Below are 17,877 nucleotides of genomic sequence, written 5' to 3'. Positions count from 1 at the left end.
TGAGTTAAGTCTGGGACGTTACTGGTAACGCCCCACATAAAGTGCCTTTACTATCATAAAGTCTACTTGATTACAGGCCGTTGCAGTGCAGAGTGCCTCTTGACCTTCTGGTGGTCGAGTGAGTCTTCGTGGTCGAGTCCTTCAAGTCAGTCGAGTGTGTCCCTCGTTAGTCGACTGGAAGGCGACTTCTTATGAGGGTGTCCTTGGGTAAGGTACTTAGATCAGGTCCATGACCCTACCCTAGGTACATAACCCCATCATCGACCTCTCACATTTCTGGCATGGAAACGACGCAAATCTTGTTGGTAGATGGTCGACCGGATCAGAGCCATCTCCCTTTCTTCCTCTAAAAGGTCGACTGCGTCTTGCCGCGCTTGTTCAGCCTCTGCTTCGTTGTAGATTTCAACTCGAGGAGCATTGTGGAGAAGATCACTCGGCAAGACTGCTTCAGCTCCGTAGACCAAGAAGAATGGAGTTCTTCCGGTCGACCGATTAGGTGTGGTCCGCAGTCCCCAAAGTACTGAGGGAAGTTCGTCGACCCAAGCTCCAGCTGCGTGTTTGAGATCACGCATCAGTCGAGGCTTCAATCCCTTAAGAATCAGTCCATTAGCTCGCTCTGCTTGTCCATTCGACTGTGGATGGGCGACTGAAGCGTAGTCGACCCGTGTGCCTTGGGAGCTGCAGAAATCTCTGAATTCCTCCGAGTCAAAGTTCGACCCATTATCCGTAATGATGCTGTGCGGGACTCCATATCTGAATATTAGTTCCCTGATGAAGCTAACAGCAGTACCGGTGTCAAGGCTCTTGATTGGTTTAGCCTCGATCCACTTGGTGAACTTGTCGACTGCCACCAGTACATGCGTGAAGCCACTTCGTCCTGTCCTCAAAGGACCAACCATGTCCAGTCCCCATACTGCGAAAGGCCAGACGAGTGGGATGGTCTTCAGAGCTGACGCAGGCTTGTGTGACATATTCGAGTAGAACTGACATCCCTCGCACTTATCCACTATCTCTTTTGCCATCTCATTCGCCTTTGGCCAGTAAAATCCGGCTCGGTATGCTTTGGCCACAATGGTCCGAGAGGACGCATGATGACCGCAGGTCCCCGAGTGGATATCATTGAGGATAAGTCGACCTTCTTCTGGTGTTATGCACTTCTGACCAACTCCAGTCGCGCTTTCTCTGTATAATTGTCCTTTGATTACGGTAAAGGCCTTAGATCGACGGACGATCTGTTGAGCCTCTTCCTCATCCTCCGGAAGCTCTTTTCTCAGGATATACGCGACATATGGAACTGTCCAGTCGGGAATGACCACTAAGACCTCCATGATCAAGTCGACCACCGCTGGGACTTCGACCTCAGTCAGATCTGTGGCACTCTTGGGCTGCAGAGTTTCTTCGGTGAAAGGATCTTCTTTGACTGACGGAGTGCGTATATGCTCCAAGAACACACCACTCGGAATGGCTTCTCTCTTGGAACCTATCTTTACTAGATCATCAGCTGCTTGATTTTTCAGTCGGGGTATATGGTGGAGTTCCAACCCCTCGAACTTCTTTTCCAGCTTCCTCACTGCACTGAAGTATCCAGTCATGGCTGGGCTTCTCACGTCCCACTCTTTCATCACCTAATTGACCACTAAATCCGAGTCGCCATAGACCATCAGGCGACGGACGCCGAGTGAAATGGCCATGCGCAACCCATATAAGAGGGCCTCATATTCTGCCTCATTGTTGGAGGAATCAAAGTGAATCTGGAGCACATATCTGAGCTTATCTCCTCTGGGGGAAACCAGGACAACCCCAGCACCGGAACCATTCAACATCTTAGAGCCATCAAAGAACATGGTCCAATGCTCCGAGTGAACTTCAGTCGGCGGCTGTTGTTCAATCCACTCGGCGAGGAAGTCTGCTATTGCCTGGGACTTAATGGCTTTCTTTGCTTCAAACTTGATATCAAAGGGAAGAAGTTCAATCGCCCATTTGGCCACTCGACCAGTTGCATCCCTGTTGTGCAAAATCTCTGATAGTGGAGCGCCGCTGACGACTGTGATGGAATGATCAGAGAAATAATGAGCAACCTTCTTTGTGGTCATGTATATTCCATATACAAGCTTCTGATAATGAGGATATCTCTGCTTGGATGGAGTCAAGACTTCAGACAAATAATACACTGGGCGCTGAACTTTGAGGGCTTTTCCTTCTTCTTCCCGCTCGACCGTTAGCACAGTACTGACGACTTGTCCTGTGGCTGCGATATAGAGCAACAGAGGCTCTTTGCTGATTGGAGCAGCAAGCACCGGCTGGGTGGAGAGCAGAGCTTTTAGCTCGGCAAACGCTGCATCAGCTTCTGGAGTCCACTCGAACTTGTCTGTCTTCTTCATCAGTCGGTAAAGAGGCAATGCCTTTTCACCGAGCCGTGAGATGAATCGACTTAATGCGGCCAAGCATCCAGTAAGCTTCTGGACATCGTGCACTCGCACAGGGCGTTTCATTCGGAGAATAGTGCCAATCTTCTCTGGGTTAGCGTCGATTCCCCGTTCGGAAACGAGAAAACCGAGTAACTTGCCACCAGGAACTCCAAATGTGCACTTTGATGGATTGAGCTTGATATCATACCTTCTGAGGTTGGCAAATGTTTCGGCGAGGTCAGCGAGCAGGTCGGAACCTTTTCGTGACTTCACAACAATATCATCCATATAAGCTTCCACATTCCGACTGATTTGAGTGAGTAGACACTTTTGAATCATTCGCATGAATGTGGCTCCGGCATTCTTGAGGCCGAATGGCATGGTGATATAGCAGAAGCATCCGAATGGAGTGATGAAAGCTGTTTTTACCTCGTCGGGTCCGTACAGACGGATCTGGTGGTACCCGGAGTAGGCATCTAAAAAAGATAGCCTCTCACATCCCGCGGTCGAGTCAACAATTTGATCTATGCGAGGGAGAGGAAAATGATCTTTCGGGCAGGCCCGGTTGATGTGCTTGAAATCAATGCACATTCGGAGCGACTTGTCCTTCTTAGGAACCATGACGACATTAGCGAGCCACTCGGAGTGGTATATCTCTCGGATAAATCCTGCCGCCAACAGTCGAGCCACTTCTTCACCGATGGCTTTTCTCTTCTGGACGGCGGACCGCCGAAGATGCTCTTTGACTGGTTTGGAAGATGAGTCGACTCTTAGGCGATGCTCAGCCAGTCCCCTGGGAACACCTGGCATGTCAGCGGGCTTCCATGCAAAAATGTCCCAGTTCTCACGGAGGAACTGGATGAGCGCTTCTTCCTATTTTGGGTCGAGTGTTGTGGAGATGCGGGTCGGAGCTGCTTCGGGGTCGGTCGGGTGAATGTGAACAGGCTTTGTCTCACCGGACGACTGGAATACAGACTCTGTGGCGGGCTTCTTGGATCGCAGCAAGTCACTCGGATCTGCGTTTTGCTTGTATTCTTCGAACTCGACCGCTGTCACCTGGGAATCGGCGATCTTGGAGCCCTTCTGAAAGCACTCTTCTGCCTTTTTCCGATCACCGGTGACAGTGATCACTCCTTTGGGGCCGGGCATCTTCAATTTGAGGTACACGTAGCATGGTCGAGCCATGAACCGTGCGTAAGCTGGTCTCCCCAAAATGGCATGATATGCACTCTGAAAATCCACGACCTCAAACGTCAACTTTTCTTTGCGAAAATGCTTCGAATCACCAAACACCACGTCCAAAGCTATCTGGCCGAGTGACTCGGCCTTCTTCCCTGGTATAACTCCATGGAAGCTCATGTTACTAGTGCTCAGTCGGGACATCGGAATGCCCATACCTTTCAATGTGTCTGCATACAATAAGTTCAGTCCACTTCCACCATCCATCAGCACCTTTGTCAGTCGAGTGCCTTCGACAACTGGATCGACAACCAAAGCTTGGCTCCCAGGGGTGGCAATATGAGTCGGGTGATCAGATTGGTCGAATGTGATGGGTGTTTGAGACCACTTCAGATAATTTGCTTTTGCGGGGGCAACCATGTTCACCTCTCGGTTAATCACTTTCAATCGACTTCTGCTTTCCCCATCTGCAAAGATCATCAGAGTGGAGTTGATATGCGGATATCCTCCCTCACTGTCCTCCTTGTCTTCGGCCTTGTCCGACTCCTTCTCCTTGTCCTTAGACTGTTTTCCCTGAAACTGCTGGATCAGGAGTCGACATTGGCGAGTGGTGTGCTTCGGGTAGATGATATTCCCCTCTTCGTATTTCTTCGTGTGAATGTGACATGGCATATCCATCACGTCGTTCCCTTCTTTATCCTTTACCTTCTTGGGGTTCCAGGATCCTTTTGGTTTCCCCTTAAACTTTCCTTGAGTCACGGCCAGAGCCTCTCCAGGAGCTGCCGGTTCAGCCTTCCGCTTCTGTTTCCGACTGGTGTTTCTTTTTTCCGACTGACTCGGCTTGTGCTTGCCGCTTCGGAGTCGGTCTTCTTCTTCGCCGTTGGCGTACTTGGTAGCAATCTCCATCATCCGACTCAAGGTCATGTCACCGGTTCGACCAAACTTCAAACTCAGTTCTCTGTTCTTGACGCCGTCTTTGAAGGCGCAGACTGCCTGATGATCAGACACATTCTCCACAGTGTGGTGCAAAGTGATCCACCTCTGAATATACTCTCTGAGAGTCTCATTAGTTTTCTGCACGCAGACTTGCAACTCTGTCAATCCAGCTGGTCGCTTGCAAGTTCCTTCAAACGTCCTGACGAACACTCGGGACAGGTCTTCCCAAGTGTAAATGCTGCTAGGAGGTAACTGAGTCAACCATGCCCTGGCAGAACCTTCCAACATGAGGGGCAAATGCTTCATGGCCACCTCGTCGTTCCCACCACCAATCTGAACTGCCACTCGGTAGTCTTCGAGCCAAGTTTCAGGCTTAGACTCACCCGTGAACTTGCTGACTCCTGTTGCCAACCTGAAATTGGGAGGGATAACTGCGGCTCTGATAGCTCTGCTGAAACATTCAGGACCAGATACATGCACTCGACTGCTTGTGGGTACATCTCTGTCGAGTCCACCTCGATGGGCTCTGTTCCGGTCAACCAACCCTTGCACGATAATGGATCGCGCGTCGAAGCCTGGTTCTCTGGGGTCGACTGGAACCCTACGCCCTGTACTGTACTGACGCCTATCATCTGGCTGCCGAGGAGCGTAAGACCCACCCCTCGGAGGGGAATAGGGCACTCGACGCCTATCATCTCGGTCGAGTCTGTCGCCATATTGATCTCGTCGATTCTCGCGCCCTTCACGCCGCGGAGGCGATCTGGGGCTATGAGCCGACTGAACCGTATTCACAGTGACGGATCGACTGTGAATTCTGTTGCGCGACTAAGACACAGCTGAATTCTGATCTCCTGCTGCCCAGAGCAGATCCCTGATCTGCAGCAAACCTCTGCCAGCTTCCGACTGCGAAGGCTGGATGGACTCTGCTATACGGGTCGCAGCTGCTAAATTCTGAATTGGGGTTCGATATACCTGAGTCGGCGGGAAGAGTTGACGTCGACTGTTGTCGGGAACTCGTTGCCGCGCGCGCTCGTCGAGAGCTCGCTGAAGGTTCTCCAGTCGAGTGCGCTCGGCCAAATTGGCCAGACGCGCCTCCTCCAAGGCACGAGCCTCGGGGGTTTCTCCTGCGATGGGAATACGCAGGGGATCCTCATTCCTGCGGCGAAGTTCCTCTCTTTGCAGAGAGTCGAGTGGCTCGGGCTGGTACTCTTCGTAGCCTCGTGTAGGGTCGCCGCCGTCACCTGCTCCACCACCACGGGCGAAGCCAGGGGGACTGTGGGGCCCGGCGACCATCAGGATTTCCGCCGCTGGATCACTGCTACCGCACTCGGATGTAGTCTCTACGGAGCCAGTCGACAGATCGAACAAGCCGTAGAGAGGTTCGTCGGGCTCGATTGCCGCAACTTGGGTGGTGGCCGATTGGCGAGCCACCGCGTGCCTCACCCATCGCTGAAGCCTCGACCGGCCCGAGCGCTTGCGCTGGCGGGAGACCGGGAGGGTGGACGATAGAGGAGCCGACCGATACTGGGTCGGCGGTTGCCGCAGCAGAACGCCGCGGACACATGCGCGAAAATGCGTCGCACCGCGGACGGGGAGCGCATCTACGTCGAGTGGAGCCTCCTGGAGCCATGCGGAGTCGTCGGCGATGAAGGTGAGAGTGCCGAGACGGATCTCTTGACCCTCGACCAAAACTCCAGCAGACACCATGATGAAAATACTCGGAAGAATCGCAACTTCTCCACAAAATCGCTAAAACACCTGCCCCACGGTGGGCGCCAACTGTCGTGGTTCTAAGCCTGACAGTAGAGTGGGGGTAGGTATGGAGAGGCAAGGTCCTAGCTATGGAGAGGTTGTAAGCACAAAGGATGTACGAGTTCAGGCCCTTCTCGGAAGAAGTAACAGCCCTACGTCTCGGAGCCCGGAGGCGGTCGAGTGGATTATGAGTATATGAATTACAAGGTGCCGAACCCTTCTGCCTGTGGAGGGGGGTGGCTTATATAGAGTGCGCCAGGACCCCAGCCAGCCCACGCAGGAGAGGGTTTAAGGTGAGTTAAGTCTGGGGCGTTACTGGTAACGCCCCACATAAAGTGCCTTTACTATCATAAAGCCTACTTGATTACAGGCCGTTGCAGTGCAGAGTGCCTCTTGACTTTCCGGTGGTCGAGTGAGTCTTCGTGGTCGAGTCCTTCAAGTCAGTCGAGTGTGTCCCTCGTTGTCGACTGGAAGGTGACTTCTTCTAAGGGTGTCCCTGGGTAAGGTGCTTGGATCAGGTCCATGACCCTACCCTAGGTACATAACCCCATCACCGCCTCCAGTAGGCCACAGCCAGCCGCCACCCGCCTTGGAGCTTGCCGCCTCCGACCACCTCTCCGTCGGCTTCGGCATCGTCTGCCGTCGGGAGCAGGACGACCGAGAGAATCGCCCGTTCATTCGCAGCATGGGCCTCGTAGCTGCCTTGGCCCAGCTTGCCTGTGAAGCCGTCGTCTTCCATATGTCGAACTCGAGTAGAGGTAGCGTGGGCTGGCGAGGTTCCAAGATCCCCTCTCTGTTCCTCTCTCTATTGTCCCTTTTTTGTTTCCTCCTTGATGTTCCTCTGCTCCCGAGCTGGGCATATCACGCATGCTTCTTATTTGGATCCTTTTTTATTTCTCTTGGGTACAGATGACCCATATATCTCATCCTCTTTTGGTTGTTGTCCTGACTTGTTTTTCTTGCAACTGGCGGATGTATATAAATTCATCGGATTTGAGTTAAAAAGCAAGGTGGGACTATTTATTTACAAACGAAAATACAAAATTTTAGCACATGCATAAGGAGTAGGGTAGGGGCAGGCGCGTCGATTGGGATGGCGGTGCGCGTAAACATGGGGGTGGGCCCTGGAATTTTGTCTATTTTGGGTCAAGCGCAATAGCAGTTTTAGAAATTCCTAATAAATTTTAGAGGTCCACGAAGGGAGTTGGACCTCTTTATAAGAGAGGTTCTTTCCCCACTTGTATGAGCATGAGAATAAGAGGACATTCACGCGCGCTCCTAGCTGCTATGGCATCATTCTTGGCAAACCTGAAAGAGAGTATGATGCTCAACAGGCATAAGCTTTTTAGAAAATGGATACTCTATTTAAGGCTACTCTTTTGAGTGTTCTTGATGAGAACATAGTTGATACTTATGCGTCAATTGATAATGGAAAAGATATGTGGGATGCACTCGAGGCCAAGTTTGGGGTCTTGGATACTGGCATTGAGCTGTACATCATGGATCAATTCTATGATATTCAAGTATGGAACCTTTATTGGTAAAGGCTATGAGTCAGGAGGCCTGTTTCGTTTATCCTTATCAGACATTTGCAATAAAGTTGTTAATCATGTTTGCAACAATAGTGAATCAAATGTGTGGCATTCACGTCTCTGTCATGTTAACTTTGGTTGCATGTCGCGACTAGCGAAGTTAAACTTAATCCCTAGTTTCACCACTGTTAAGGGATCTAAGTGTCAAGTGTGTGCAAGCTAAGCAACCTCGTAAGTCTCATGTGACTGCGGAAACAAGAAAGCTTGCACCACTAGAGCTCATACATTCAGATCTATGTGAAATGAATGGTGTTTTGTCAAAAGGTGAAAAGAAGTATTTTATGACGTTAATTAATGATTCCACTAGATACTGTCATGTGTATCTTCTGAAATCTAAGGATGGGGCTTTGAACTATTTCAAGATCTATAAAGCTGAAGCAAAAAATCAACTTGATTGAAAGATCAAGAGGCTTAGGTCCGATCGTGGTGGAGAGTATTTCTCAAATGAATTTGATTCCTTTTGTGCGGAACATGGTATAATCCATGAGAGGACGCCTCCCTATTCATCTCAGTCAAATAGGGTGGCCAAAAGAAAGAACCATACTCTAACTGATTTGGTTAACGCCATGTTAGACACATCGGGTCTCTCCAAGGCATGGTGGGGGGGAGGCGATATTGACAGCATGTCATGTCCTAAACCGAGTTCCCACAAAGAACAAAGAGATAACTCCATTCGAAGAATGGGAGAAGAAAATGTTAAAGCTCTCTTATCTACGAACATGGTGTTGTTTGGCGAAAGTCTATTTGCCAATTCTAAAGAAGCGGAAGGTTGGACCAAAGACCGTGGATTGTGTTTTCTTGGGATATGCTTTTCATAGAATTGGTTATAAATTTTTGGTTGTAAAATCTGAGGTACCTGACATGCATGTCGGTACGATCATGGACTCGAATGATGCGACTTTCTTTGAAGATACCTTTCCCATGAAGGATATGTCTAACTCATCTAATCAGGAGATGCCTAGTTCATTGACTCAAGAACCAGTTACAATTACTGAACTTGCCATTTTGATGGAACACTTTGAAAATCCTGTGGAGGAGAACAATGAAGTTTCTACTAGGAGCAAGAGACAGAGGACTGCAAAGCCTTTTGTTGATGATTTTCTTGTGTATCTCATAGATGACACTCCCAGTTATATTTCAGAAGTCTATGCATCTGAAGATGCTGACTACTGGAAGGAAGCGGTCCATAGTGAGATGGATTCCATCTTGGCAAATGAAACTTGGGAGATAACTGATCGTCCTTATGGGTGCAAACCTATAGGATGCAAATGGGTATTCAAGAAGAAGCTTAGGCCTGATGGTACTATTGAGAAGTACAAGGCTCGACTCGTGGCTAAGGGTTATAACCCAAAGGAAGGTGAAGACTTCTTTGATACTTACTCACCTGTGGCTCGACTGACCACTATTCAAGTACTACTTTCACTTGCTGCCTCACATGGTCTTCTCGTTCATCAAATGGATGTTAAGACTGCTTTCCTAAATGGAGAGTTAGAAGAGGAAATTTATATGGAACAACCAGATGGGTTTGTAGTAGATGGTCAGGAAGTAAAAGTGTGCAAGTTGCTGAAGTCTTTATATGGACTTAAGAAAGCACCCAAGCAGTGGCATGCGAAGTTTGAAAGAACTTTAACAGCCGCAGGCTTTGTTGTAAACGAAGCTGATAAATGTGTGTACTATTGCCATGGTGGGGGCGAGGGAGTTATCCTTTGCTTGTATGTTGATGACATACTGATTTTCGGAACAAATCTGAAGGTTATTAAGAAGGTCAAGGATTTCCTATCTCGTTGCTTTGAGATGAAGGATTTAGGAGTGGCTGATGTCATTCTGAACATCAAATTGTCGAGAGACGATGATGGTGGGATTACATTGCTTCAATCTCACTATGTGAAAAAGATCTTAAGTCGCTTTGGCTACAGTGACTGCAAGCCCTCTCCAACACTATATGATGCTAGTGTGTTGTTTTGAAAGAATCGAAAATTGCTAGAGACCAATTGAAATATTCTTAGATCAGTGGCTCGCTTATGTATTTAACCAGTGCTACAAGACCTGACATCTCTTTTGTTGTTAGCAAACTGAGCCGGTTTGTCTCAAAACTAGGAGATATGCATTGGAAAGCTCTAGAGAGAGTTTTGCGTTATTTGAAAGGTATTGCGAATTATGGAATTCACTACACTGGGCACCAAAGGTGCTTGAAGGGTATAGTGACTCAAATTGGATCTCTGATACTGATGAGATAAAGGCCACGAGCGGATATGTATTCACTCATGGAGGTGGCACTGTTTCTTGGAAGTCTTGCAAGCAGACCCTCTTAACAAGAACAACAATGGAAGCAGAACTCACAGCACTAGATACAATTACGGTTGAAGCAGATTGACTTCGTCGGCTTTTGAATGACTTGCCGATTGTTGAGAAACCTGTACCAGGTATCCTTATGAACCGCGGCAATCAAACTGTGATCACGAAAGTGAACATTTCAAAGGATAACATGAAGTCATCAAGACACGTTCAGAGAAGGTTAAAATCTGTCAGAAAAATGAGAAACTCCGGAGTTATTGCATTGGATTATATCCAAATGTCTAAAAATATGGCAGATCCTTTTACTAAGGGCCTATCACGTAATGTGATAGATAATGCATCGAGGGAGATGGGTATGAGACCCACAATATGAGTTGTTCACAATGGTAACCTATTCTTTGTGATCTGAGATCCCGTGAATTAGATGTGGAAGACAGACTATTGGTCAACTAAGAGGAGAGTATCCTTATTGTTAACAATACCATTCCATGAAGATGCAATACTCTCCTAAATCTGCATGACAGATTGATGTATATCTTAATGTGTTCTAAGTGGCTCATTGAAGTAGAGATGTTGTCCTGCAGAATATCTTTTGAAGAACACACTATATGAGTCTGATTGTTAAACTTCGCAATCTATGAGAGTAGAGTTCTCTCCAGTAAACTCATGAAAGGTCTCGGAGTATGACGCATAAGCTCCACCCGCGGGGAAGATCCACGGTAGGCCAGTATCGGTCAAGGCTTTGTGTGAAGCTAGATTCGTAGAAAACTTGCAGTTTAAGGCCCAGTCCACTGTTCAAGTTGCTTACTAGTGTAGCATAGAGTTCTAGGTGGAAGTTCAACTTAATAGTCTCCACTGCAGTACCGGTATATAAAACAGTGTTTTGGAACCAAAGGCAAATTTTGTGTACCTCTGGGATCTAGTGGGGGATTGCAGGAATTTTGTCTATTTTGGGCCAAGCCCAATAGCAGTTTCAAAAATTCCTAATAAATCCTACAGGCCCACGCAACCCATTCATGCAAGGCAAGAGGTGGAATTAAGGTTTAGTCCCACATTGCTAATTTAGAAGGAGTTGGACCTCTTTATAAGGGAGGTTCTTTCCCCACTTGTATGAGCATGAGAACAAGAGGGACTTCCACGCGCGCTCCTCCTCCGCCACCCGCCTCGTAACGACGCACCGTGGGTTGCGGGAATGAGCCGTACCGATGTCTAAATTTTTGCCACGCACTACGGGTATACAAAAGGTCACTCGGGAGCTGGAAAGTTTTGTTGTAGTGGATACTGAATACGAACGCTGCACCCTTTGGCTGTTGCTTGTTCGTTTCATCTCTCTCGTTCCCTTCACCTCCCGGCGCAGCCTCTCACATCCTTCAGTTGCGCCTATAAAAGGGAGGTCACTCCTCTCAGAGAGACGCACCAGAAGATCCTCTTCCTCTCGCCACAAAGTTCCTGACCACTTCGCTGCTGCTACGATCTTCCCCATCCCGGCTTGCGGCGTGCACCGCAGGTCGGGACAGTAGGTCTCTGAAACTCCACCTCTTTGAGTCCTGTACGGGAGAAGGGTGATAAGGTTTTTGAGGAGCGCTCGGCGCGACTACTGACTTCTTCGTCATGGATGCCCCGGACTCCGACGACTACTTCCCCGACGACGACTTCTTCCCCGACGTCGACAACCTCGTCGCCGACATGGCTAGCGAGGACACCGACCCCAAGACCGGTGCTTCTGCTCCCGTTCCCGGTGCTTTTGATCTCGTTCCGTACGTTCTCATACTCTTTATGTTAGAGATTCTATCACAATTTCTTGCTCCAGTGTCTGTTCTAGATGTGTTTCATTCTAGTTCATATATGCAGATGCTATTTACCTTCTCTCTATTAGTTTGCATGACTTACTTTATCTCTGCTATATTAGTCATGCGTTATCTAGTATTTCTGTTAATAAAATTATTTGATAAATTGCTCATATTTCCAACAGGCCCTCGGTGCGCGGTGAGGCGGGCCGAGCGTGGCAGGAGGTTGCGGCACGCTGAACGTGAAGATGGGGATTGAGAGGGCAGGGGCGTGCGGGTGGCTGGGTTACTTTTTGAGTGAAGTCTATTTTAAACTTTGAGGTTGTAGAACTCGTCGAAATGGAACCTTCACCTTAAAATCTCTGAAGTTTGTACCCTATAGTCATGATCCCGGTCTGATCCCAACCCTCTCAATTAGTTTAGACCAATTTGATACATTTGAAAGAATACAATCCCGCTGGGATAATTTTCAACTCTCACCGATAAAGTGGACCCATACGTCATATTAATCTTGGCGCCGGGAACGGATCAGAAGCACTCCTGTGCATGCGTACATATACGCATCTAGCCGGCGGCCAGAATTGGTCAAGCAACTTGCTGTGTTGTACGTGCGTATGTGTTCTGCTGTATACTTGCGCATGATTACCTCGGAAGGTGCTTGGCTCGTGTATTATTTCTGTCTCACCGTACTGGTCAGTGTGGCGACCGACGCCGTCCGGGCTGTACCGACAAGACCAGCATGCACACGCTGCGGTGAATTCCATTCCTCGCACTGGCAATACCTGCATTGTTCGCCTGCGCTCCATGCTCATTCATGGCGGCGGCCCGGAGAGCCGTGGTCGCACGTACGTGTTGGAAATATGAGCAAATTACTACGAGATTTAATCCGAATAAACAGAAGATAAATCATGACCACAGCAGCAGAGATTAAACTAATCATGCGAACTAGCATAGCAGATGAACATATCATATCTAGGGCACATACTAGAAGCATGAATTCTACCACAATCTCGAACAGGAAGGATAGAATCACATATGGTGCAGCGGGTGCAGCACCGACGGTGTTGACGTTGTCGCCCATGTCGTCGAGTACGAGGTTGCCGAGGTCGGGGAAGAAGTCGTCGTTCGCGAAGTCGTCGCTGCCAGCAGTCGCGCAAGTGCGCTCCCCAAAAACTTGATCGCCCCTCTCCCGTACAGGATCATGAGAGGCGGGGTTCCGGAGGCCTGCTGTCCCTTCTCGCGGTACACGCCGGAAGGAGGGATGGAGAAGACTTGCTTGGCGGCGCAATGATCTGGAACGGTGGTGAGAAACCATACAAAGCGGCGGCGGCTAGGGTAGACGTCTGCCTGACTATATAGTGTGGACCGGATAGGTCGTGGGAGTAAACCCCACGTCCGAGTCGTCACGATCCAAAAGAATCGGAAACGGTTCACGGTTCAGTAATTAACGCGTCTGTTAATTATTAATTAATGACTCATTAATTTTCCCATGCAGCAAAAATATAGACAACGTGCATAGCTCTGTCCTCGGCTCGGCTCAATCCCGCAACCCGCGGCGCGTCGTGGCGAGGCGAGGCGAGGCGAGGCGAGGCGAGGCGAGGCGAGCGAGGAGGAGGAGCGCGCGTGTAGGTCTCCTCTTCTCATGCTCATACAAGTGGTAGAAGAGCTCACCTTATAAAGAGGTGCAACTCTCTCTCAACTTCCGGGGTGGGACTAAACTTTAGCCTCACTCACTCCACTCACATGTGTGCATGAATGGGCCAAGAGAATTTCAGAATTTTAGTTGGGCTTTGGGCCAAAGGCCTACTAGCAAAATTCCAACAATCCCCCACAAAGTCTCATTGGCACATCTCATCATTTAGTTCTAAAACATTGTTTTATATATCGGTGCTTAGTGGAGACTGTGAAGTTGAACTTCCACTTAGAAATTTATGCTACATTAGATCACAACTTGAATAGTGGACTATGCCTTGAACTACAAGTTTTCTGTGAAACTAGTTTCACACAAATTCTTGACCGATACTGGGCTGCCGCAAGGCTTCCCCGCGGGTGGAGCATATACGTCATACTCCAGGGCCTTTCATGAATTTATTAGAGAACACCCAATTCTCACAGACTGCGACGTTAACAGTCAAATTCATATAGGTGTGTTCCTCAGAAGATATTCTGCAGGACAACATCTCTGCTTACCCGAATAAGCCACTTGGAACACATTAAGATAAGTATCAACCTGCCATGCAGATCAGGAGAGTATTGCATCTTCACGGAGTGGGATAATTAATATAGGGATACTCTCCTCCCAGCTGACCAACAGCTTGTCTCCCACTTCTACTTCACGGATCTCCGATCACATAGAGTGGTTTACCACTATGGACAACTCATGCGGTGGGTCTCAAACCCATCTCCATCGATGCATTATCTATCACATTACGTGATAGACCCTTTGTGAAGGGATCTGCCAAGTTTTTCGATGTTTGGATATAATCCAACGTAATAACTCCGGAGTTCCTCAATTTTCTGACAGATTTTAGTCTCCTCTTCACATGCCTTGAGGACTTCATATTGTCCTTAGAACTGTTTATCTTGACGATCACAGTTTGATTATCACAGTTCATCGGGATAGGGGGTATTGGTTTTTCAACCATAGGTAAGTCCATCAAGAGTTCACGAAGCCACTCTGCTTCAACAGTGACAGTGTCTAATGCTGTGAGTTCTGCTTCCATAGTTGACCTCGTTAAGATGGTCTGCTTGCAAGACTTTCAGGAAACAGCGCCACCACCAAGTGTAAAAACATAACCACTTGTGGCCTTAATCTCATCAGCATCAGATATCCAGTTTGAGTCACTATAACCCTCCAGTACCCTTGGATACCCGGTGTAGTGAATCCCATAGCTCGCGGTGCCTTTCAAATAGCGCACAACTCTCTCAAGCGCATGCCAATGATCATCTCCCGGTTTTGACACAAACCGACTCAGCTTGCTCACAGCAAAAGAGATGTCAGGCCTCGTGGCACTCGCCAAATACATAAGCGAGCCAATAATCTGAGAATACCTCAGTTGATCTCTAGCAATCCGTCGATTCTTTCGAAGCAACACACTAGCATCATATGGAGTTGGAGAAGGCGTGCAGTCGCTATACCCAAAATGACTCAAGACCTTTTCCACATAATGAGACTGAAGCAGTGTGATCCCACCATTCTCATCTCTCAACAGCTTGATGTTTAAGATAACATCAGCTACTCCTAGATCCTTCATCTCAAAACAGCGAGATAAGAAATCCTTAACCTCCTTGATTAAATCAAGTTTGGTTCCAAAGATCAATATGTCGTCGACATACAGACAAAGAATAACTCCTTCGCCCCCACCATAGCGATAGTATACGCACTTGTCACCATCGTTTACTACAAAGCCGACAGCAGTTAATGTTCTTTCTAACTTCTCATGCCACTCCTTAGGAGCTTGTTTAAGGCCATATAAAGACTTTAATAACTTGCACACCTTTCCTTCTTGACCAGGTACTACAAAACCATCTGGCTGATCCATGTAAATTTCCTCCTTCAACTCTCCATTGAGGAAAGCTGTCTTAACGTCCATTTGATGAACGAGAAGACCATGTGAGGCAGCCAGTGATAGTAGCACCCGAATTGTGGTCAGTCTAGCCACGGGTGAGTAAGTATCAAAGAAGTCTTCACCTTCTTTCTGGGTATAACCCTTTGCCACAAGCCGTGCCTTGTACTTTTCAATCGTACCATCAGGTCTAAGCTTCTTCTTGAACACCCACTTACATCCTACAGGTTTGCACCCATAAGGACGGTCAGTGATCTCCCAGGTACAGTTAGTTAAGATGGAATCCATCTCGCTACGTACAGCTTCCTTCCAGTAGTCAGCATCAGGAGATGCATAGGCTTCTGAAATAGTCCTGGGTGTGTCATCCACGAGGTACACAATGAAATCATCACCAAAAGACTTTGCAGTCCTCTGTCTCTTACTCCTCATAGGAGTTCCATTGTTACCCTCAACAGGATTCTCAACGTGTTCCATCGCAATGGTGGGTTCATGAATTACAGTGAATTCCTCACTAGATGGAGTAGGTATCTCCTGATTTGATGAACTCGACATATCCTTCATAGGAAATATGTCCTCAAATAAAGTTGCATCATTTGATTCCATAATCGTACCAACATGCATGTCGGATACCTCAGATTTTATTATCAAAAATCTATAGCCGATGCTATGAAAAGCATAGCCCAGAAGAACATAATCCACGGTTTTTGGTCCAAGCTTGCGCTTCTTGGGAATTAGTATATTGACTTTCGCCAAACAACCCCAAGTACGTAGGTAAGAGAGTTTCAACCTTTTCCTTTCCCATTCCTCAAATGGAGTCATGGTCTTATGCTTTGTGGGAACTCGGTTTAGGACATGACACACAGTCATTAGCGCCTCCCCCACCATTCCTTGGATAGACCCGAAGTGTCTAACATGGTGTTAACCATATCAGTTAGAGTTCGGTTCTTTCTTTCGGCTACCCCATTTGACTGGGGTGAGTAGGGAGGCGTCCTCTCATGGATTATACCATGTTCTGCACAAAACAGATCAAATTCATTGGAAAAATACTCTCCACCACGATCGGACCTAAGCCGTTTAATTTTTCGATCAAGTTGGTTCTCTGCCTCAGCTTTATAGTTTTTAAAGAAAGTCAAAGCCTCATCTTTTGATTTCAGAAGATACACATAACAATATCTAGTGGAGTCATCAATCAACGTCATGAAGTATCTCTTTCCACCTTTTGTCAACACGCCATTCATCTCACAAAGATCAGAATGTATAAGCTGTAGTGGCGCCAAGTCTCTTGCCTCTGCAGCCTTATGGGACTTGCGAGGTTGCTTAGCTTGCACACATACTTGGCACTTGGAACCTTTGACAATAGAGATTTTCGGAATTAAATTCATATTGGCTAACCGCGTCATGCAACCAAAGTTAATATGACAGAGTCGTGAATGCCAAATATCAGACTCATTATTGTGGCAAACATTATTAATAACTTTAGTGCAAATATCTGACAAAGATAGGCGAAACAAGCCTCCGCACTCATAGCCTTTTCCAACAAATTGTCCACACTTAGAAATTACAACTTTATTGGATTCGAAAACCAACTTAAAACCATCTCGACATAAACGGGAACCGCTAACGAGATTTTTATTGATGGACGGCACATGATGAACTTTCTTCAGACGCATAGTCTTCCCCGAAGTAAACTTCAGATCGACCGTATCAACACCTCGAACGATGGCATGTGACCCGTTCCCCATCAGCACAGGTGAAGTCCCTGTTGCCTGGTAAGAAGAAAACATGGAGGCGTCAGCACAAACATGTACATTGGCACCGGTGTCAATTAACCAATCAGGGGATTGAAATACTGAAAGGATGGTAGGAAAAATACCGTACCCTGATTCCTTCATATCAGTATCACCGATGACAACATTAGCGGACTTGCCTCTCTTCTCATGTTCGCGCTCCTCAAAGCGGTTAGGACACTTCGGAGCCCAGTGATTAGGATCGCCACAGACATGGCAAAGTCCCTTCCCCTTCTTATGAGAACTCTTCTTGAAGTTGATAGAATGTGATGGCTTGTTCTTTGTATCAAACTTGCCTTTGCCCTGAGTTTTGTTCTTATTGTTTTTGAACTTGTTGGGCTGGGAGTTCTTCTTCTGTACCATATGGGCACTAGAACCTCCCTCAGCAACTCAAGCACGTGTGTCCTTTGCTCTCGCCTTCTCTTCAACATCAAGAGTACCAATGAGATCTGCAACGGAAAACTCCTGTCTCTTGTGTTTCAGGGAAGTAGAAAAATTGTTCCATGAAGGTGGAAGCTTGGCAATGATGCCTCCGGCAACAAATTTGTCCGGCAACACACACTTGAAGTACTCAA

The sequence above is a fragment of the Triticum dicoccoides genome, chromosome 5A (assembly GCF_002162155.2).
Source record: "Triticum dicoccoides isolate Atlit2015 ecotype Zavitan chromosome 5A, WEW_v2.0, whole genome shotgun sequence".
NCBI lineage: Eukaryota > Viridiplantae > Streptophyta > Magnoliopsida > Poales > Poaceae > Triticum > Triticum dicoccoides.
The sequence above is the reverse complement of the archived record's forward strand: the minus strand, read 5'-3'. Positions refer to the sequence as shown.